This window comes from Coenobita brevimanus, chromosome 66 (assembly GCF_032717465.1).
Source record: "Coenobita brevimanus isolate Jiangsu-jjx chromosome 66, ASM3271746v2, whole genome shotgun sequence".
NCBI lineage: Eukaryota > Metazoa > Arthropoda > Malacostraca > Decapoda > Coenobitidae > Coenobita > Coenobita brevimanus.
Genome location: NC_137019.1, coordinates 20759166 through 20781982, shown reverse-complemented (window position 1 = coordinate 20781982; position 22817 = coordinate 20759166). Strand labels below are relative to the sequence as shown.

Here is a 22817-nt window from a genome sequence, read left to right as displayed (position 1 = left end):
GAGTGCTCCACTCTGATCGAAGGGTCGGAGAATCGAATCCACCCAAGGGTCATTGGTAGACATCAGGAAGGGCATCCAGTCATAAAATGCTACGCGCTCCACTCCAAAGTCCTCTACCCAGGGGCAATGCCTTAGCCCTTCGGGTATCTATCTATCTATTGCCAGACGCCTCAATTCCGTTTGGGGTGGCCACAAACAAATCGCCTCCAAGTCGCCCTGTCCCCCGCCATTTCACTGCCCTGCTCCCAACTCACACCCCTCTCTCTCATATACCTCTCCACCCCATCCCTCCATCTCATCCTCAGCATCCCCCTCCCTCTTCCCCCCTCCACCTCACTCACATACACTCTCTTCGTCAGTCTTTCACCCTCCATCCTTTCCACATGGCCAAACCACCTCAGTGTGTTCCTCATAACGCTTCCTATCACATCCACATCAACACCACAATGCTCCTTTATATCCTCATTCGTCAGCCTGTCTCTCCATGTGACTCCACAGGCTCCTCTTAAATAACTCATTTCCACTGCTCTCACTCTTGACTTGTGTCCTTCCAACAACGTCCAAGCTTCACTTCCGTACGTTAGAGTTGGTATCACAATACTGTCATGTAGTAACTTTTTCACTTCCATGCTCACTTCCCTGTTTCTTATCACTGCTTTCAAAGAACCAGCAACCTTTCTTCCCTGCTGTACCCTTTCAAGCACTTCACCCTCCAAACCTCCATCCTTACTCATCACACTACCCAAGTACTTAAATGTACTCACATTTTCCAATTCCTCACCATCCAACCTCACTATACATTCACTGACTTCACCTCTCTCAAAGACCATCACTGTACTCTTCCCTACATTCACCTTTAGATTCCGTTTCATACACACTCTCCCAAACTTATCCACCAAGCCTTGCAGCTCCCCTTCGTCTTCACTCAACAACACAGTATCATCTGCAAACAACAGTACAGGGAGTTTCCAAACACTATCCTCTCTCACCAGGGCCACTCCAACATCCACTACCCTACCTTGTACCTCTTTTATTACCCCATCCATGTACAGATTGAACAACCATGGAGACATGACACATCCCTGTTTCAACCCAACTTTCAAAGAGAAAAATTCACTCAGTTCACCATCCACACGCACTGCAGCCTTCGCACCATCGTACATACTCTTCACAGCATTCAACAACTTCCCATCTACTCCATATATTCTTAATACTTTCCACAATCCTTGTCTATCCACCCTGTCATATGCTTTCTCCAAAGCCATGAAAGCCGCATACAACTTCTTTCCCTTCTCTAGAAACTTTTCCACTAAAGATCTAAGAATGAATATCTGATCTACACAACCTCTTCCCTTCCTAAAGCCTCCCTGTTCTTCTCTAACTAATTTCTCTGTTCTTTCTCTAACTCTGTCAATAAGTATCCTACCATACACTTTTCCTATTATACTAAGAAGACAAATGCCCCTATGATTACCAGACACTTCTTTTTCCCCTTTTCCTTTGTACAAGGGAATAATTATACCTGACTTTCAATCCTCCGGGACTCTACCTTCCTCTCAGGCCAATCTGCACATCTTCCACATCCATTCTACTACTATCTCTCCCCCATGCTTCAGCATTTCACCACACACTCCATCAATTCCTGGGGCATTCCCCGATTTAACTTTCTTCATTGCTTCCACAACTTCTATCCTACTGATTTCTTCCTGTCTTCTCACTTCCCTCCTTCTCCCAGCCATTCCCCAGCCACTTATACTTGCATTACTTCCATCCTCTACGTTCAGCAAATCCTTAAAGTGTTCTCTTCATCTGCTCACTTTTTCTCCCTTTTCCACTAGTAATCTACCATTTTTATCTTTCACTCCCCTGCTAACTTCACTTCCACCCTGTCTTACTCTTTTCACCTCTTTCCAGAACATTTTCTTACAGTCCCTCCACTTTACACTCATATTCCTTCCAAATTCCTCATCCACTCTCTTCTTACTCTCTCTTACTAATTTTTTCACCTCTCTTTCTTTCTACATGTAACTCTCTCTTCCACCTCTCAACTTCTTCCACGCCCCTGGCGTATAACCAAATTATATTTTTATCATTATTATATATATACAGTATATATATATATATATATATATATATATCCTGGGGGTAGGGTTTTTTTTCAAGAATACTCCCTCAGTATCCCTGCTTGTTGTAATAGGCTGCTAAAAGGGTTGGCGGAGGGTTAGTGCCCGTCCCCGGAAAACAACTAACTAAAAAGACAAACAAGAAGCCTCGGACAAGGACTGACCAAACGATGACGACCCAGGACCGGACAAAGGACTTGGTAATGGCAACATGGAATGTAAGAGGAGTGAATGATGAGGTGAAAGAGAGAGAGATTGTCCAGATGCTTGAGGGTGTGAAAGTGGATGTATGTGGAATAACTGAAACAAAATGGAGAGAAGAAAGTGTGAGAGAATTGGAGTATGGATGGGGTATATGTGCAGGAGTAGGTGAGAATGAGAGGGCAAAGGAAGAAGTATGTATAGTTGTGAGTAAAAGATGGAAGAAGAGCATAAGACAGTATGGATCACTTGGGTCAAGGATTGTGTGGGTAAGGTTGAAAGTTGGAATACAAATGTGGGCGATTGTGTGTGTGTATGCGCCAACGCAAGATCGTGCTAGCAGAGTGAGAGAAGAATTCTGGACAAATGTGGAAGTGTGCATGGAAAAGTTTGGAAGGAATGAGAGGGTGTTTTTGATCAGTGATATGAATGGTAAAGTCGGGAATGTGAAGGTGGATGGAATAGTTGGTGAGTGGGGTGTGCCTGCTGAGATAGATGAGAATGGGAGTGTGTTAGTGGACATTTGTGCTGGGAGGGGGTTGGTGATAGCCAGTACCCTCTTCAGGCACAAGATGATCCACAGGTATACATGGCAAGTGATGAGAAGGGTGGGTGGTGAACTGAATGAAAGGAAGGCAATGATTGATTATGTGTGTGTGGATGAAAGGATGCGAAGATGTGTAATGGATTCAAGAGCTTATAGAGGTTGATGGAGTGTACTTTCTGACCACTACTTGGTGGTGGCCAGAATTAGGATCCAAGTAAGATGGAGAAATAGAAGAAGGGAAAGGTGAGAGGAAGGAGTAGTTGCAAGGAGAGTGGAAAGGTTACAAGAGGATGAGAAAAAGGCAGAGTATAAGAGAGAAGTGGAGGAACGATTGGGCAAATATGAATTGGAGCAGATGGGGGACGTGGAAGGTGCGTGCAGGATATTTACAGAAGAAATATGTGCAACATGTGATATGGTGTGTGGGAGGAAGAGAAGACGGAGGGGGGTGCAAGGAACAGCGTGGTGGACTGAAGAGGTGAGACAGGCTGTGGCACAAAAGGAGGAGGCATACAATGAATGGATGAGAAATAGGGGCGTGGAAGAAGTTGAGAGGCGGAAGAGAGAGTTATATGTAGAAAGAAAGAGAGAGGTGAAAATATTAGTAAGAGAGAGTAAGAAGAGGGTGGATGAGGAATTTGGAAGGAATTTGAGTGTAAAGTGAAGGGACTGTAAGAAAATGTTCTGGAAAGAGGTGAAGAGAGTAAGACAGGGTGGAAGTGAGGTTAGCAGATCTTTTTACATTAATATGATGGTTTGAATAGAAATGAACATATGACATAATATTTGTAGGTTTTCTGTATACCTTAGTCTTCAAAACATTTTGGTCCCTGATAAGTTTTACATCCAAAAATGGCAATTCATTATCCATTTCCATCTCATGAGTAAACTTAATCGATGGAACTAACGAATTTCTATCTATCTATAGCCCGACGCCCTAATCCCACAAAGGGTGGCCGCAGACAAAACACCTCCAAGTCGCTCTGTCACCCACCATTTGACTACCCTCCCCCCAACTCACCCCCTCCTCCCTCATATACCTTTCAACTCCATCCCTCCACCTCATCCTCGGTCTACCCCTCCCTCTCCCTCCCTCCACCTCATCCTCGGTCTACCCCTCCCTCTCCCTCCCTCCACCTCACATACATACACCCTCTTAGTCAGTCTTTCATTCTCCATTCTCTCCACATGTCCAAACCACCTCTGTGTATTTCTCCTAATCTTCTCAACCACATCCACATCCACCCCACAACATTCCTTCACTTCTTCATTCGTCAACCTGTCCCTCCATGTCACTCCACATGCTCCTCTCAAGTAACTCATTTCCATTGCTCTCACTCTTGACTCGTTCCCCTCTTGCAAGGCCCACGCCTCGCTTCCACATGTCAGTGTAGGGATCACAACACTATCATGCAGTAATTTCTCAACTTCCATACCACTTCCCTATTTCTCATCACTGCTTTCAGTGTACCATCAACCTTCCTTCCCTGCTGTACCCTTTCACGCACTTCATCCCCCAAAGTTCCATCCTTACTCATCACACTACCTAAGTACTTGAATGCACTCACTTTCTCCATATCCTCACCATCCAGCCTCACTGCACAGTCTGTGACTTCATTCCTCTCAAACACCTCAACTTTACTTTTGTTTACATTAACTTTCAGATTCCTCCTCGTACACACTGTCCCAAATTCATTCACCAAACCTTTTTAACTCCCATTCATCTTCACTCAGCAACACTGAATTTAATTGCAGGAAAAATTAATCAGTGGGAAGACTGTTAGGCCAGAAGCACAGGATATGTGTTCATATCCATGCACCTAAGAGCATATAGAATTTCAGACTCAGAATTTTTAGATGATGAACTAAAAATGATTCAGATTATTGGAAAGAAGCTAAAATATCCACAAAGCATACTAACTCAGTGCCGCAATACAGCCAAAAAACGATTCCTTGAAGGGAAAACTAATAAGCCAGATCGCCAGAACATTCAAAGAACCCTTGTCCTCCCCTTCCATGAAAATTTTCTTGATGTTGTTGACATACTGAGGAAAGTCAATGTACAAGTAGTATTCAAATATGAGAACACCGTCAAAAAAAACCCTCATCAAGAACAGCCCTTTCAGTAATTCAGGCGTTGTTTACAAAATCCTGTGTAAAAGCTGTAACAAATTTTACATAGGACAATCTGGAAAAGATTTGGAAACTAGAATCTCACAACATAAATACAGTGTAAGGACAGCCCAACAGAGTAATGGTTTATTTCAGCACAAAGCATCCAGTGATCACCATACTGACTGGACAGGCTCCAAGATTCTAGCAAGATGAAAAAAATGTAATAGAATCTTGTCTAAATTCTGGCACATATGAAAAGAATGTAAACATGAGCTATGGTCATTTTAAGTGTGATAAATTGTTAACTGAATTAATTTTAAAGCAGTATCCCCCAGACTAACACGTGATTGTTCCCTGCCATCTGGTGGTGTAGTCACGCCTGTGTGGGACACACCAAGCATTAATTCTCTAGGTCTTAAGTTAAGCAGCAGTATTTATCCCCTCCCTCCCCCCTCTCCCCTTCCCCCTTCCCCTCCTCCCCTCCCCTTCCCCTCCTCCCCTCCCCTTCCCCCTCCCTCCCACTCCCCTTTCCTCCCCTGCTACTCCCTCCTCCTTTGTCACGTGCATTTATTAGATTCAGGTCATCCTTTGTTGTGTTCCACTCTCTGCTGCAGGTGACCATAAGTTAAGCCGTAGGTAAAAATTCAGGTCATCCATTGTTCTGTGTGCCACTACCTGCTGTGGGTGTGCATAAAAGACCTCTACCCTTTACGTTTCTGTCTCACTCTGTCTGAAGATGTAATATACGAAAGTACTCACTGTCGCTCCTTTCATTTCTCCTGTGGTTAGTTTGCATATATATATATATATATATATATACCGGTATATATATATACAGTATATGTATATATATATATATATATATATATATATATATATATATATATATATATATATATACGGTACCCTCGCGTCCAGCACGCATTAGTCCAGCACGATTCGAGTCCAGCACGGTGAGCAATTAATTAGTATTATTTAATACGATTTAATTACTGCAACACGAGTGTGTTAGCATAACACGCACAGAGCTCCGAGAAGTGGGCCAAATCCGCAGAGTTCACTCTAGCACGATCACCCCCGGTCCAACACGGCCATACTGGACATTCCCATGATGATGATAGCCAATGAAAAACTTCTGATCAAGTAGCCTTCCCTGCCTGCTATCGTGACGTGATCGTGATGCCGCCCAATTAAAAACGCTTCTGGTGTCACGTGATGTTTTGTTTACATTTCTCCCGCCACAGAGCCACTCATTTGCATAATTGCATTGGAAGGTGCTTTTCTCTTGCTGCATTTTCTGCCCTTGTTACTGCATTTTACCCTGCTCACGATGCCTAGGAAGCCTTCTGAGAACCCCAAGAAGCATTGGCACCTCCCTCAGGCCACCAAGCTAGAAAGCATCGAGAGGAAGAAGAAAGGGGAGAGGAAAGTTGACATTGCCAAGGCCTACGACATGAATGAAGCCAACGTGATCATAATAAAAAACTTAAGACAAGATCCTGGCAGCCGAAGGCTATCACACGGCACTTCATACCAGGTTTGCCGAGGATACGATGGTAAATCGGAACGGTAACGTGGTAAAATTGCCGACGATACCACGGGCATTTGGAATTCATCTGGATGGATTCCTGCCGAGCATATGATGGGGAAAACAGTGTGACCAAAACCCAGGCGACTCGACAGAGAATGTATCGTACTACAGCATTGAACATTTAGCCCGACACTGAATACATATTAATATTTTAGAATAAATATCAATCGTTTTGAAACCCTTCTCATCGGCGTGCATACCAGGTTATAAACAAAGTTGCTTCTCCTTATTCTCTACCGAGTCAGCGACAGCGATCACTTTCTACAGTCACGAGACGGGGCTCTGGCAACAGTGTGAGAAGCATGCACTTTGCCGAGGATTACAGGGCTAGGACAGGCAGAAGCAGGACCTTCCATGGCTGTGGACAAAGATAGTGATTCTGAGTGTGATTTCGAAGGATTTATGAGGGAGGTTTGATTTCGAAGGATTTATGAGGGAGGTTGAGGAGGAGCAACAGCCATTACCCGCTAGTGACGCCAGCAGCCATCCTCCGGGGACCCAGTAGGACTAACTACAGCCTTGGATACCACCTTCCATTCCCACCAAGCCCACCAACACTATCCTAAAAGGTTAGTTATCATTCATAGCACAGTACCATTTATTATAATTACAGTAGTACCAATATATGTATAGGTATATGGTCGGTATTTAGGGTGACTTTTCCGAGGGTTGCTGACATAATTCATTTTTCCCCATAAGCTCTATTGTTAGTCCAACACGTTTTTGGTCCAACACGTGACCCATGCATGACAATATTACCGTGCTGGACGCGAGGGTACTGTGTATATATATATATATATATATATATATATAGGAGGAGGCCGTAGCACGGGCCGAACAGGGTAGTACTCCCGAGGGGAATGGGAATGCTGGTGATAGGGAGAGCTGGAGCTCCTGTTTCACTAGCTATCTAACCATCCCCCTTTGCTGACCTTTTCAGTGTGACAGTAACATAGAGAGTAGACCAGCATACTCTCCCAAACATTTCCTCTAACTATCTATGCACTACACCACATGCACTTTACATTTCACACAACGTATCCCACTACGTTACAGGGGTTGGCGCCAGCAAGGGCATGCAGCCAGAAAACTTTGCCCCCGCTACCTAGTGGCAGACTTCTGGGGGCAGGCGTGGCGGGGGTTCCGCCGGCATAGATCATGGGTCCAGGGCGAAATGGGGCTCGGGCCTGTGCTAGAGGGTACAGGGCATTGCGGTTCCCAGGCTGCTGCTTCCGCCCAATAGAGAGGGGCCCGAACCTGGGAGTAGCGCCCCAGGAGGCTGCCCTATCAGTGGGTGTATAATGGCGGGATAGTTGCAGTGCCAAGACGCGCTTGGAGGGTGTCCCTGCAGCTGTCCTGGCAGGGTGCCCCGAGGCCACTACCACAGCCACTGGTAAGCTGGTGGGCTAGGGGTCCCAGATCCATTGCCTGGACCTGGGATTGTGCAGTGAGTGGGACCTGTGCTGTGTCTGTCCCCATTTATTAATACTGAAGATGACAAAACAAAAAGGTTTCAAAGCAAGCCTGAGGACAGTAAATCACCCATGGGGATGAGGGTGGGTTCATGGAATGTGGGAAGTTTGAGGGGAAGAGCAGGGGAAGTCGTTGAGGCATTCAGTAGGAGGTGGGTGGATGTGGCGTGTTTGCAGGAAGTCCGGTACAGGGGTGGATCAGCCAGAAAGATTGTTGGGAAGGACTGTTGCTATAAGTTGTTTTGGCAGGGGGGGACAGACGGATATGGAGGTGTTGGTGTGATGGTTGCGGAGAAATGGGTGGAATATGTTATGAATGTTTTAAGAGTAAGCGATAGGATATTGGTAGTGAAAATTCTGTTGGGAAGAAAGATAGCTGTGATTATATCGGCATATGCTCCACAGGCAGGATTGGATGAATCAGAGAAAGATAGATTTTGGGATGATTTAATACGTGTAGTGGGTGGTATGCGGGATGATGAGATAGTGATTTTGGGAGGGGACGTAAATGGTCATGTAGATGAAGCAGCACAAGGTTATGAAGGAGTGCATGGGGGATGTGCATATGGTCTAAGGAATGCAGAAGGGGAAAGGATACTCGAGTTTGGGAAGGCAACGGACATGATTGTGTGCAACACATATTTTAGGAAAAGAGACAGTAGGTTAATTACGTATAAGTCTGGGGGAAATAGCAGTCAGATAGATTATTTTCTGGTTAGGAGGGCCGATAGGAGGTTAGTGAGGGATGTTAAAGTTATAGGAAGTGAGGAGTGTGTCCAGCAGCACAAACTACTGATTTGTGATATGGTGCTTAAAGAACAAGTGATGAAAAAGTGGACTTATGTACCTAGGAGGAAAATATGGAAGCTGAAAAACCAAGTAGTAAGGGATGCCTTCTATAGCGAGTTGAGGAGAGTGGTGGCTGAACAGGGAGCTGTAGACAGAGGCGTTAATGAACAGTACAGAGCCCTCAAGAACAATTTCTTGAGAGTTACTGATGTAACATGCGGCTGGAAAAGAGGACCACCAAGACATAAAGTAACTTGGTGGTGGGATGAGGGTGTAGAAGCTGCAATTAAGGAGAAAAGAAGGCTTTTCCGGGAATGGAAGAAGGGTGGTAGCAAAGAGGAATATTTGGCTGCCAAGCGTAGGGCTAGGAGAGAGGTATACAGGGCAAAGTCTGAGTCACAGAGACAATTACTTGATAACCTAAATCATGGGGAAAGGAAAAATATATTTAGGGTGGCAGGTCAGGTGAAGAGGGATAATCGGGATATCATAGGTGAGCAGTGTGTGAAGAATGATGAAGGAAGGGTAGTGGTGAACAGTGAGGATATTAAAGATGCATGGAGAGAGCATTATAACCGGTTGTTGAATGAGGAGTTTGACTGGGACAGGGAAGGTTTGGAGCCAGCAGATCCAGTGTCTGGCCCTTGGCCTTTGATTGATACTGCTACTGTGAGTGAGGCAATAGGCAGGATGAGGGTGGGGAAGGCAGCAGGTGTGTCTGGGTTGACTGCCGAAATGTTGAAGGCCTCAGACGATATAGGAGTGAGTTTAGTTACTGACCTGATAAATAGGATTATTTATGAGTGTGTTGTCCCAGATGATTGGCTGAAGAGTGTAATTGTAAATGTGTATAAAGGGAAGGGTGATGCCCTGGAAAGAGGAAATTATAGAGGTATAAAGCTTTTAGATCAGATAATGAAGGTAATGGAGAGAGTTTTAGAAGGTATGATTAGAGAAAGAGTGAATATTGATGAGATGCAGTTTGGGTTTATGCCAGGTAGGGGGACCACTGATGCCATATTCATTGTTCGACAGCTTCAGGAAAAATATATTGGTAGGAGAAAGGATCTTTATTTTGTTTTTGTTGATTTGGAAAAGGCCTTTGACAGAGTCCCTAGAGAGGTGGTGAAGTGGGCAATGAGAAAGCTTGGCTTGGAGGAGTGGCTGGTTAGGGTGGTTATGGCCATGTATGTGGGTGCTCACACCCAGGTAAGAGTGAATGGAGATTTGAGTGATGAGTTTTCCGTGAATGTTGGTGTGCATCAGGGGTCAGTCTTGAGTCCCATGTTGTTTATCATGGTACTTGAAGCCCTTTCACGTGACTTTAGAAACGGAATCCCGTGGGAGTTGTTGTATGCTGATGATTTGGTGTTGATTGCAGAGAATGAAAGGGAGGCGGAGGAAAGGTTTAGGAAGTGGAGAGATGGTATGGGGCAAAAGGGTTTAAGGGTAAATGCAAATAAAATAAAAGTGATGATATCTAGGGTTGGTGGCGGTACTGTCAAAGACGAGGGAGAGTGGCCATGTGCAGTTTGCCACAAGGGCGTGGGAAGTAATTCCATCTTGTGCGGTGTGTGTGATAAATGGGTGCATAAGAGATGTAGTGGTATCAGAGGTAGACTGCGAGATAATGCTGATTTTATGTGTACGGCGTGCCGGGGTGAGCAGGTGGAGATCGTCAGATGTGAAAGGATTGAACTTGCTGGTGAATCTCTTGAGTGTGTGGAAGAGTTTTGTTATTTGGGAGACATGTTGTGTGCTGGAGGTGGGGCTGGAGCTAGCTCTGTGGCTAGGGTGAGAAGTGGTTGGAAGAAGTTCAGGGAGCTCTTGCCTCTCCTGACATTGAGAGGGCTCTCCCTACATGCTAAGGGGTCTTTGTATGCAGCATGTGTTAGGAGTGTAATGCTGTATGGCAGTGAGACCTGGGCAGTGAAGGAGGAAGACACTCGCCGGCTCAGACGTACAGAAATGACAATGATTAGGTGGATGTGCAGTGCGTCCCTGCGTCCAAGGCCTGGAGGGGCTGGGTTTACAATGGAAGAGTTGAGAGGTAGGATGGGACTGGAGTGTATTGGTGTTGTGATGAGGAGAGGTAGATTGAGGTGGTTTGGACATGTGGGGAGGATGGGGGATGATAATTGGGTGAGGAAGGTGAGAAGTGTTAATATTGGGGGTAGGGTTATGAGGGGTAGACCGAGAAAGACATGGGATGAGATCATTAAGTGTGACCTTAGGGTTAAGGGACTGAATAGGGAGGCTGCAATGGATCGTGCAGCGTGGAGAGCCGCCATTAGGTGACCAAGGCCAACACATGGAAGCATGTTGGAGCCTTTAAAAACAAAACGAAACGACATATATATATATATATATATATATGTGTGTGTGTGTGTATATATATATATATATATATATATACAGTGGGCTCGCATAGTACACGAGAGATTGGGCGGTGCACGCGCTCGCGCACTGGGAATTCGCGTACTAGGAATACATAATCTTATGGGAATAATTACATATGGGCGGTACCCCCTCATACCTGGACATTTTTTGGCCCTTAGAGACATAATAAAGGTCATATGTTTCAGACATATACTAAAGCTATAGTTCTATCTATCTATCTATTGCCAGACGCCTCAGTCCCGTTTGGGGTGGCCACAAACAAATCGCCTCCAAGTCGCCCTGTCCCCTGCCATTTCACTGCCCTGCTCCCAGCTCACACCCCCCTGTCTCATATACCTCTCCACCCCATCCCTCCATCTCATCCTTGGCCTCCCCCTCCCTCTTCCCCCCTCCACCTCACTCACATACACTCTCTTCGTCAGTCTTTCACCCTCCATCCTCTCCACATGGCCAAACCACCTCAGTGTGTTCCTCATAACGCTTCCTATCACATCCACATCAATACCACAACGCTTCTTTATATTCTCATTCGTCAGCCTGTCTCTCCATGTGACTCCACAGGCTCCTCTTAAATAACTCATTTCCACTGCTCTCACTCTTGACTTGTGTCCTTCCAACAACGTCCAAGCTTCACTTCCATATGTTAGAGTTGGTATCACAATACTGTCAAGTAGTAACTTTTTCACTTCCATGCTCACTTCCCTGTTTCTTATCACTGCTTTCAAAGAACCAGCAACCTTTCTTCCCCGCTGTACCCTTTCAAGCACCTCACCCTCCAAACCTCCATCCTTACTCATCACACTACCCAAGTACTTAAACGTACTCACATTTTCCAATTCCCCACCATCCAACCTCGCTGTACATTCACTGACTTCACCTCTCTCAAAGACCATCACTTTACTCTTCCCAACATTCACCTTTAGATTCCGTTTCTTACACACTCTCCCAAACTCATCCACCAAGCCTTGCAGCTCCCCTTCGTCTTCACTCAACAACACAGTATCATCTGCAAACAACAGTACAGGGAGTTTCCAAACACTATCCTCTCTCACCAGGGCCACTCCAACATCCACTACCCTACCTTGTACCTCTTTTATTACCCCATCCATGTACAGATTGAACAACCATGGAGACATGACACATCCCTGTTTCAACCCAACTTTCAAAGAGAAAAATTCACTTAGTTCACCATCCACACGCACTGCAGCCTTCGCACCATCGTACATACTCTTCACAGCATTCAACAACTTCCCATCTACTCCATATATTCTTAACACTTTCCACAATCCTTGTCTATCCACCCTGTCATATGCTTTCTCCAAATCCATGAATGCCGCATACAACTTCTTTCCCTTCTCTAGAAACTTTTCCACTAAAGATCTGAGAATGAATATCTGATCTACACAACCTCTTCCCTTCCTAAAGCCTCCCTGTTCTTCTCCAACTAATTTCTCTGTTCTTTCTCTAACTCTGTCTATAAGTATCCTGCCATACACTTTTCCTATTATACTAAGAAGACAAATGCCCCTATGATTACCACACACTTCTTTTTCCCCTTTTCCATTGTACAAGGGAATAATTATACCTGACTTCCAATCCTCCAGGACTCTACCTTCCTCCCAGGCCAATCTGCACATCTTCCACATCCATTCTACTACTATCTCTCCCCCATACTTCAACATTTCACCACACACTCCATCAATTCCTGGGGCTTTCCCCAATTTAACTTTCTTCATTGCTTCCACAACTTCTATCCTACTGATTTCTTCCTGTCTTCTCACTTCCATCCTTCTCCCAGCCATTCCCCAGCCACTTATACCTGCATTACTTCCATCCTCTACGTTCAACAATTCCTTAAAGTGTTCTCTCCATCTGCTCTCTTTTTCTTCCTTCTCCACTAGTAATCTACCATTTTTATCTTTCACTCCCCTGCTAACTTCAGTTCCACCCTGTCTTTCTCTTTTCACCTCTTTCCAGAAAATTTTCTTACAGTCCCTCCACTTTACACTCAAATTCCTTCCAAATTCCTCATCCACTCTCTTCTTACTTTCTCTTACTAATCTTTTCACCTCTCTCTTTCTTTCTACATATAACTCTCTCTTCCGCCTCTCAACTTCTTCCACGCCCCTATTTCTCATCCATTCATTGTATGCTTTCTTCTTTTGTGCCATAGCCTGTTTCACATCTTCAGTCCACCACGCTGTTCCTTGCACCCTCCTCCGTCTTCTCTTCCTTCCACACACCACAGCTATAGTTGCAATAACAAAAATATCAGTAGTCACCTTAACAACAGTAGACAACAGGCCTGATGACCTTAAATAACAGGGGTTCCGAGGCGCGGCAACACTTACAGCGCCGCACTCCCCACCGCACCAACACTTCCCTCCACAGACTCCTCTTGATCACCTTCCCCTGGAGCATCCAAGTCACTCATTTCGGCCATAAACCCTTCAAAGTCGAATGCGGACACTTCTGACATTGCATCCTCTTCATCCTCAACAGGATCAGGAGCAGACGATGTTGATGGTTCCGCTGTTTCACCAACTTGAGCCCGCTGTGTGTAGTTTGTTATGAGCATCTGTCTTCTCCTGTTTATTTCTTCCCTGTGCCTGTCTGTGTAGAAACGGAAGAGTTTGTCGATACCAACCAGAAGTTCCTCTGTTCTTAGGTTGCTTACTTCCTGTGCCTTCACCTCTTCCTTGAGCTTATCCACGGCAGCAAGGATCTTGCTAATGTTTGACATACACAGCTCAGTCCTGCCTTCCATCACACTAGGCTGCTCAACTTGACTCTGTCTGGCATCGGGCTCGGCATCAGCCTCGTCTATCCGTTGCAACACTTCCTTGGGAGGTTGTTCCTCAGTAGCAGTGTGCACTTCTTGTATGTCCGCCAATGTATCATCCTCAAAACCTGGTACAGCTTGTGCTGCTGTCAATGTTGCTGCCTCAGCATCGGCCAGTGGTTGAATGGCCATCTCCTCGGTGATGCACATGTGAGGCACGAGCATTCACCACGCATGGTTCACCGTTACAGGTGTAATCTGGTGCCAGGCTTGAAGGAGAAATTCAACTGCATCCTTCACCGTAAAGTTACGCCAAAATGCCTCAACAGTCATGGCATCTGTGGTAGGTCGGGATAGAGGTGCTGGTGGAGATGGAATGGGAGCAGATGACTCATCAAGGTCTTCGTCGTGATCTTATTGTAGGGCATGAAGCTCCTCTTGTGTGTCGGTCTTCCTGCGTAGGTAGTCATACACTTCCTTATGGTAGAAATGCTTCACTGTGGCGATTAGTTCTTGATCGAGTGGCTGCATTAGTGACGTTGTTCGAGGCGGCAGAAACACAACACGACAATCCTTGTGAAGATCTTCCAGGTATGGAGGGTGACTTGGTGCATTATCAAGCACAAGGAGCATCTTAAATGGAATGCCCAGTTCCCAACACTTGGCTCTCGCATCAGGGACACACCGCCTCATTAACCAGTCTGCCATAATGTTCCCGGTCATCCAACCATTTATGGACTTATACCAATACACGCCACTTGCATCCATGTTCGTGAGGTTTTTGTAGCACCTTGGATGTGAAGCTGTGTGTACAACAACTGGCCTCATCTTGTGGCTCCCAGACAGGTTTACAGCGAACATTACCATCATCTTACACTTCTGGAGCTTGCGACCATGGGCTTGTTTTTGTCTTTTAGCAATGTATGTTGATTTTGGCATGGCCTTGTAATATAAGGACATTTCAACGATGTTGTAGATCTGTTCCTTGGTGTACTGTCCCTCTTCAATAATCGTTTTAAATATTGTAGGATAGTCTCTCGCGGCCAACTCATCGGCAGAGGCACGTTCACGAGACGATTTCACGTAACGGAGTTCTTTGCGCTTGAGAAAACGGTCCAGCTATCCAACCGATGTCCTGAACGGGTTTTTCACTTTTAACCCTCGAGATGCAGCCTTGTAAAAGAGCTGGGCTTGGTTCCGAATAAATCTTCCATTGAGTGGAACACCTTCCTTTTCTTTCCGCATTATGAAGGTGGCAAGATAGCGCTCCATTAATATCATAGCACGATTTTCCACCCGCGAACGGCCGTCTAGGTCAGAGGCACTATACGTCTTCACTACAGCCTTTATGGCTTCATGGTTCTTACACACAGTTCTCACTGTAGATTCAGCCAGTCCCAGGGTTCTCTCGATAGCCGTGTTTCCTTGACCCTCCTCCTTCATCTTAATTATCTTTAACTTGGTGGCGTGCGTCAGAAGTTTCTTTACTCTTGGGGTTGGAGCCATGGTGCAGCAAAGTACAGGCAGCACAAAAAACACCACACGTTGTACACGACAGGTTAGCTGTAGAGAGCGGATCCGCACAGTGCACGAGCTGGGACTGTTATGGTGCGCCCGCTCCCTTGTACCCCAAGCTGCGCAGTAGAATGCCCAGGAATTTCTGCGCATCAACATGACGACACATGACGCGCTCTGTGAGGGGTGGTTACACACTAGTAGAAAATGGCATTTTTGAGCCACTCCTTGCCTCTGCCTCGCGTTCTGTGCGGTAAACTCACGCATTAAAGGGTTTTTGGTTATGATTTTTGGTCAGTCGTGCACAAGGCGAATTGCGCACTGCGGTGACGCACACTGTGCGAGCCCACTGTGTATATATATATACATCATCATCATCATCATCAGCTGTTTAAGTATCCACTGCAGGACCTATACTGTGTATATATATATATATATATATATATATATATATATATATGTAATCCCTCCAATATCCGACGTAATAGAGCCATAAGCAGGTCCGGATAGTGGTCCTGTCCGTATATTGGGCCCCAGCTTATGGACTTGTACTTATGGACCCTAACTCAGAGAAACACCTATACAACTCCCTCTGGACATGCATAGCACCTATTTAAGACCCAAATCACACCAATAAGGCACATAAAAGACTGAAATAAATGCAAAAGAAGCATAAAATGAGGTTTTTGAGGTAGGTTCATACAATATTCAACATTCTGGGTATTTACAAGTCCCTGGCTCCTGGACTGGTACTTATGGACCCTAACCTAGCCTAACTCAGAAAAACACCTTCCTACTGCACATGCATAGCTCCTAACACCCTATTCACACCAATAAAGGACATTAAAGAGTGAAATGAGGTGTTTGAGGTAAGTATAGTATGGAAAAAAGTACAGTATGAAACATTCTGCCTACTTACAGCAAGTCCATGGCCATCTTGATGAATAACCGCCTCCTCTCGGACTCTGACAGTAAGAAGGATTTCCTGAAGCACTTGCAGTACACTGTTCATGAAGTCTTACATTGAACTTAGTCAGTCGCACTCAGAAGTCCGTTCTCTTCACAGTGCGTACTCTTGTCTAACTTATGCTCCATTGTAACTTACTAAGTGTTGCACTCAGGACTTTAACTTTTCCCACTCTTCTAACCATTTTCTAAAGCAAAAACAAACAAGTCTATGTATGTTAAATTTAGTTCAGAAATTGTCTTTTCACTCACAACTGTAAATCCTTAACACAACGCACTGTTTTTTTCACTGCACAACACTGTAAATTCCTGTGTGGTCTAGTGGAGAAGTTCTTGCTGTTTAATCAATGTCAGAGTCCGAGAGTATCACTGGCAGGTGACCTAGGGGTGCGTCGCTGGGTCGTGGTGATGGCGTACCCACTGCAGACGACTCAGAAGATAGACGCAAACTCACGTCGAGCGGTGCCTCCACCGTGGCTGATGTGCTGGGCTGTGGCTCGGTGCATGAGGGCCTGTCTTGGGGAGGCAACAGAGCGGAGCCAGGGCTGGGCACAGGGGGGGTCACGGGCCTGAAAAAACTGTAAAGCATTGATTGTCGCTAGGAACGACGATTCTGACGATTGATGATGCGCTGCCTGAAAGCATGCACTTCCTCCACAAGTCCCAAGGGCCCCATCTCCCTGTCGCAGTCTGGGTGTTCCAGGTAGTTGAGAACGAACTCTAGGTGTTCCCGGAGTGCGCTCAGCTTGGGGATGGCTGGAGTAGTGTCATGCTGAGAGGAGTCCACATCATCGTCGCCATCCTCATCGGAATCTTCAAGCTGGGTACTGACACCTGCAACTGAAAATGCGATCTCGATATCATACAGGGTCTGATATCCAGGATCGCCCTCATCATCATCCAACCGCTCACACACATCGTCCACATCAACATCGTCGCCATGCGTACGTAGACGTGCATAGAAGTCATCCACGTCAAAACCTAGGAAATTGTACTCCACATCCGTTCCGAGAAGCAGACGACACCAACCATTTTCTAGAGTCTTGACAGGGACTTCCTTCCATGCACTGGCCCAGTTGTAGATTGCAGACTTGATGTTGTAGTGGCGAAGGTTTTCCAAAGTCCGCTGGCTTCGCGTGTCCCGTCCCTCCCTGCGCTCGTCCTCGTCCTCAAGAATATTCATCACCTCGTCCAGGAACTTCCTTCGGTATAGGCGCTTTGTTGCCACGATCACTCCTTGGTCCATTGGTTGGATGAGAGCAGTCGTATTAGGTGGTAGAAACATGCACCTAATGCGGCCATTCTCAGCCACCAAGTCCTTGTCGCACGGGTGGGCAGGTGCATTGTCAAGGAGAAGGATGGCCTTTACTTGGTCGCGCGGGATTCCCAGTGTCTTCGTCTGGTAATGTATGACCTCCTTGACGAAGTGGCGGTGGAACCAGTCTTTGAAGATCTGGGCTGTAAACCATGCCTTCAAAGAATGGTACCAGACGACAGGAAGGACATCCATCACCCCATGAAGACACCGAGGCTGCTTTGCAGGGCCAACAATAACGGACTTAAGCCGGTGCATGCCGTTAGCATTGGCACAACACAAAGCAGATATCCGTTTGTTGGAGAGCTTGCGGCCAGGTACACGCTTCTCCGTCTCCTTGGCTAGAGTGTTCGTTGGCAAAGAGCGATAGAATAAACGAGTTTCGTCAGCATTGTAGACTTGACCGAGAGTTAGGCCCTCCCTGTCGATCAAGCCCTTCACTTTGTGCTGAAATTCGTCAACTCCATCCTCGGTAGCGTCTAAAGCTTTGCCATGAGCTTTACGGTTGGTAAGGCCGTGCCGTAACTTGAACGCGAAGAGCCAACCCTCGGATGCCTTGAAGTCTAGGGCGTCATGAAGCCTGGCGAACTTCTCAGCAGCAGCCTTCAGCTCTGTACCACGTGCCATTACACCAGCAGCACGTTGCTGTCGATACCAAATCAATGTGGATCGGTCGACTTCAGCAAACTTGAAAGTAAACATCACCTTCCTCTCCACGTTGCGTTTGCTTCTCAACGAGAAGTCAGCCGTATACTGCATGAGTTTGTCTCGGGATCTCTTGATATTGAACAAAGTAGATCGGGCCAGGTTGAACTCGCGGAGGATGCGGGAAGAAGACCACCCTGCATCTACTTTCTCCAATATCTCCTGTTTCTTCTCCAGAGTCAACACCGCTCTCTTCCTCTTCTCAGATGGCGGGGCCATCATCATACACACTAATAAGAGGCAGGAGTGCCTGCAGCAGGTAAGGCACACCACAAAAGCGAGCACGTGGGCAGCCATGACGACGAGCGTGCACTCGCGACGAGAGACAGGCAGAAAGTGGGGAGGATGCAGAGGCGCTCTATCGGACATCGGAGGAATGACGCGCCACAACAAAGCTGTCCCGCGCGCCAAGTTCAAATTACAGGCAGGAATTTTTTTTTTTTTTTTCCCCCGAATTTTTTGCGGTTTTCGGACCATTTTGGGAATATTGGATCCCGGGACGATTATGTCTGGTTAGTGGGGATGTTCGGATATTGGGCGTTCAGATATTAGAGGGATTACTTATATATACAGTAATCACTCTAATATCTGGACGCCCAATAACCGAACATCCCCACTAACCGAACCTTATCGTCCTGGGATCAAACATTCCCAAAATGGTCCGAAAATCCAAAAAAATTGGAAAATAAATCGATTTTTTGCCGTCCGTAATTTGAACTTGCCGCGCGCGCCGCGTGAGAGCATTGTTTTGGTTCGTCATTCCTCCGACGTCCGATAGAGCGCCGCTGCATCCTCCCCACTTCCCGCCTGTCTCTCACCGCGACAAGACCTGCGCTGTTCGCCATGGCTGCCCACGTGCTCGCTTTTGTGGTGGTGCCGTACTTGCTGCAAGGCCTCCTGCTGCTCTCTGCCCTACTCTTAGTGTGTGTGATGATGGCCCCGCCTCCTGAGAAAAGGAAGAGAGTGGTGTTGACTCTGGAGAAGAAACGGGAGATATTGGAGAAGGTTGATGCGGGTTGGTCTTCCTCTCGCATTCTCCGCGAGTTCAACCTGGCCCGGTCGACTTTGTTTGATATCAAGCGTTCCCGAGACAAGCTCATGCAGTACACGGCTGACTTCTCGTCGAGAAGCAAACGCAACGTGGAAAGGAAGGTTATGTTTACCCCCAAGTATGCAGAGATCGACCGCTCCACGTTGATTTGGTATCGACAGCAACGTGCAGCTGGTGTGATGGTACGTGGAACGGAGCTGAAGGCTGCTGCTGAGAAGTTTGCAAGGCTTCACGACGCCCTAGACTTCAAGGCATCCGAGGGTTGGCTCTTCGCGTTCAAGTTGCGACATGGCCTTACTAACCGTAAAGCACATGGCGAAGCATTGGACGCTAACGAGGATGGAGTGGACGAGTTTCGGCACAAGGTGAAAGGCTTGATCGACAGGGAGGGCCTCACTCTCGGTCAAGTCTATAACGCTGACGAAACTGGCCTATTCTATCGCTCGGTGCCAACGAACACTCTCGCCGATGAGACGGAGAAGCGTGTACCTGGCCGCAAGCTTTCTAAGGAACGGATATCTGCTTTGTGTTGTGCCAATGCTAACGGCATGCACCGGCTTAAGCCCGTTATTGTTGGCCGTGCAAAGCAGCCTTGGTGCCTTCGTGGGGTGATGGATGTCCTTCCTGTCGTATGGTACCATTCTTTGAAAGCATGGTTCACAGCTGTGATTTTCAAAGACTGGTTTCACCATCACTTCGTCAAGGAGGTCATACATTACCAGACGAAGACACTGGGAATTCCTCGCGACCAGGTAAAGGCTCTCCTTCTCCTCGACAATGCACCTGCCCACCCGTGCGACAAGGACTTGGTGGCTGAGAATGGCCGTATTAGGTGCATGTTTCTGCCACCTAATACGACTGCTCTCATTCAACCAATGGACCAAGGAGTGATCGTGGCAACAAAGCGCCTGTACCATCGGAAGTTCCTGGACGAGGTGATGGTGGTTCTCGAGGACGAGGACGAGCGCAGGGAAGGACGTGACACTCGAGGCAAGCGGACTTTGGAAAACCTTCGCCGCTACAACATCAAGTCTGCGCTGTACAACTGGGCTAGTGTATGGAAGGAAGTCCCTGTGAAAACTCTTGAAAATGGTTGGTCTCGTCTGCTTCTCGGAACAGATGTGGAGTACGATTTCCTAGGGTTTGACGTGGATGACTTCCATGCACGGCTACGTACGCACGGTGACGATGTTGATGTGGACGATGTTCGTGAGTGGTTGGACGATGACGAGGGCGATCCTGGGTATCAGACGTTGTCTGATATCGAGATCGCGTCTTCGGTTGCTGGTGTCAGTCCCGAACTTGAAGATTCCGACGACGAAGGCGATGATGATGCAGACTCCGCCCAGCAGGACACTACTCCAGCCATCCCCAAGCTGAGCGCACTCCGGGAACATCTAGAGTTTGTCCTAGACTACCTGGAACACCCGGACTGCGACAGGGAGATGGGGCCCTTGGGACTCGTGGAGGAAGTGCGTGCTTTCCGGCAGCGCATCATCAATCGCCAGAATCGTCGGTCCTTGCGTCAGTCAATGATTGACAGTTTTTTCAGGCCCGTGACCCCCGCTGTGCCAAGCCCTGGTTCCACTCCGTTGCCTCCCCAAGACAGGCCCTCATGCTCCGAGCCACAGCCCAGCACATCAGCTACAGTGGAGTCACCGCTCGACGTGAGTTTGCGGCTGTCTTCAGAGTCTTCTGTAGTCGGTACGCCATCACCACTACCCACCGATGCACCCCTTGGACGCCTGCCAGTGATACTCTCGGGCTCTGACAGTGAATAAACAGCAAGAACTTCTCCACTAGACCACACGGGAATTTTGAGTGTTGTGCAGTGAAAAAACGGTGTGTTGTGTTAAGGTTTTCAAGTTGGGAGAAAAGACTAAGTAGAAAAGAAATTTAACGTAACTAACCTTCTTTGTTTTGGCTTTGGAAACTTAAAAAAACTTGGGAAAAGTTAATGTGCAACACTTGAATTTAATGGAACATTATTTGGACTAAAGTGAACACTGTGAAAAGAACGGACTTCTGTGTGTTATTGACTAAGTTCAGTGCAAGACTTCAGGAAGAGTGTAGTGCAAGTGCTTCAGGAAATCGTTCTTACTGTCAGAGTCCGAGAGGAGGCGGTTATTCATCGAGGTGGCCAGGGACTTGCTGTAAGTAGCCAAAATGTTTCATGTTGTACTATTTCCCATACTATATTTACCAGAATGTTTCATATTGTATTTTTCCCATACTATACTTACCAGAAAGTGTCATACTGTACTTCTTTCCATACTAAACTTACCTCATGCATGTGCAGTAGGAATGTGTTTTTCAGAGTTCGGTTAGGTTCGGTTAGGTTAGGTTCGGTTAGAGTCCATAAGTACCAGAATGTTTATTAATGTATGAACATACTTCTAAACCCACATTTTATGTTTCTATTGCATTTATTTCAGTCATTTATGTGCCTTATTGGTGTGATTTGGGTGTTAAATAGGTGCTATGCATGTCCGGAGGGAGTTGTATAGGTGTTTCTCTGTGTTAGAGTCCGTAAGTACAAGTCCATAAGCTGGGGCCCAATATCCGGACGAAACCAATATCCGAACCTACCGATGGCTCTATTGATCCGGATATTGGAGGGGTTATTGTATATATATACAGAGTAAATCCTCATTTTTTGCGGCGTAGGTGTTCCGCCAGAACCACGCGAAATGTCTAATTGTGAAGTTAACGGTGCTCCAATCGGATTGAGCCGGTGAAAGTTTATATCCAAGAGGTGGTTGGGGTTTATTGCTCATGTAATGCCACTCAGGGATGAGTGAGGCTAGTCACTCTCATCTTAAATGTCACGACCAACTTGCCTAGCCCAGGGCTCCTACGCTCCTCATTGGGCAATGTAGGATTGGATGATGAATGAATGAAGAGTCAATGGGATAAATAGAGGAGCAATTCAGTGGGACATGTACCTACCCTATCAGAAAGTACTTTAACATCAAACATTCCCTACCCAAAATTAAAGGAAGAGTGTTTGCTAGTGCTAAAACAGCATAACACAATAAACATGTACCTGAAAAGACATTAAAGTTGTTATAAAGAGCTGCAACACGAAATCCTTACCAGAAATAAAGTGAAGTCTGGCTTGAGTGGCAGGTGAAGGTGTGTTGAGGGTAGATGGGCTAGTTACTTGGTGATATGGGCTTCTCTGGGAAAGCCCCATCACCTATACCGAAGCCCTCGAAGTTGAACTCAGGCTCCAGCACCTCCAC

The 22817-nt window shown here is 46.5% G+C and overlaps 1 protein-coding gene across 2 annotated transcripts in view; it reads left to right on the top strand.

The window, feature by feature from the left end:
- Mtap (Methylthioadenosine phosphorylase) overlaps positions 1-22817 on the top strand; it is a 219110-nt gene that overhangs the window by 70099 nt on the left and 126194 nt on the right. The gene's annotated exons all lie outside the window — the stretch shown is intronic.